Source organism: Tupaia chinensis, unplaced genomic scaffold (assembly GCF_000334495.1).
Source record: "Tupaia chinensis unplaced genomic scaffold, TupChi_1.0 Scaffold141425_1, whole genome shotgun sequence".
Classification (NCBI taxonomy): domain Eukaryota; kingdom Metazoa; phylum Chordata; class Mammalia; order Scandentia; family Tupaiidae; genus Tupaia; species Tupaia belangeri.
Genome location: NW_006201287.1, coordinates 1 through 1,363, shown reverse-complemented (window position 1 = coordinate 1,363; position 1,363 = coordinate 1). Strand labels below are relative to the sequence as shown.

The 1,363-nt window shown below is 46.1% G+C and overlaps 1 pseudogene; it reads left to right on the top strand.

Annotated features, from left to right (window-relative positions):
• The first annotated feature begins 648 nt into the window (after positions 1-648).
• On the top strand, positions 649-1,231 carry LOC102489046 (ferritin heavy chain pseudogene; annotated as a pseudogene).
• Positions 1,232-1,363: the final 132 nt, after the last annotated feature.

Here is a 1,363-nt window from a genome sequence, read left to right as displayed (position 1 = left end):
ATTTATTTATTTATTTTTTTGCTATAGGGCAGGCGTGCTCATCAAAGAGACACAGAGATACAGAAAAAGAGAAATCACCTCCCAGGGTAGATGGCCCCAGCAATCCCTTCTCCCTTAGTATCCCCGGAATTTTGGGTGTTCACACACACGGGCCCTGGGTTTTAAATTGCTGGGGCCCAGGACTTGAACTGTGGTCGACCATGTGGGAGTCCAGCAGTCTAACCAGGACTTGAACTGCGGTCGACCACGTGGGAGTCCAGCGGTCTAACCATTTCACCATCTGCTATTCTCCTAGATTTGTAGTTTTCATTAAAAAAAAAAAAATCAAAAGGAAAGGAGAAATTCTTGGGATGAGCATCTTAGTTTGAAAGTATAATTTATTCATGAAAAATGCCTGTAATTCATTCTTGCACCAGCAATTTTACACTCAGTTTACCTTATAGTACAACATTTTATTCAGGAGACATTCTCTGCTGTGGTTTCCTGGGGTGCTTGAATTGAACCTGCTTCTTGTCCCCATCCGGGCCAGCCACCCAGAACCAGTCCTCTGCCACCAACTCTCAGCGTTCTCAGACAGCTCCAAGGCCCCAGCCACCACTCCAGCACTGTGTAGCCGCCATCTCCGCTGCCTCTCAGCTGCCCGCCATGATGACCACTCTATTCTCCTCGCAGGTGCGCCAGAACTACCACCAGGACTCAGAGGCCACAATCAACACCTGGATCTCTACACCTCCTGCTGTACCTGTTCATGTCTTTCTGCTTTGACCAAGATGATTGGCAAATACTTCCTCCACCAACCTCATGAGGAAAGGGAACATGCTGAGAAACTCATGAAGCTGCAGAATCAATAAGGTGGCTGTATCTTCCTTCAGGATATAATGGACTGAATGCAATGTAGTGTGCAGTATACTTGTGAAAAAATGGGAATCAGTCACTACTGGACCTGCACAAACTGGCCACTGATAAAAATGACCCCTGTGTGCAAGACTTCATTGTGCATTGCCTGAATGAGGTCAAGTCCATCAAAGAATTGGGTGACCTTGTAACCAACTTGCACAAGATGGGAGCCCCTGAATCTGAAATGGTGGAGTATCTCTTTGACAAGCACATCCTGGGAGACAGTGATAATGAGAGCTAAGCTTGAGACTGGCTTCCCCAGAGACACAGGGTGACTTCCCTGCTCACCAAGGTAGAGCATGCATGTAGGGGTTTCTTTTATGTTTCCTATAAGTTGAACCACAAGAGCCACTTAAGTTCTTTAATTTGTACCATTCCTTCAAATAAAGATATTTGGTACCTCCCCCAAAAAATTATCCAGTAGGGAGAACCAACAGCGTAATGTCTATGTCTCTGGACTCCCACG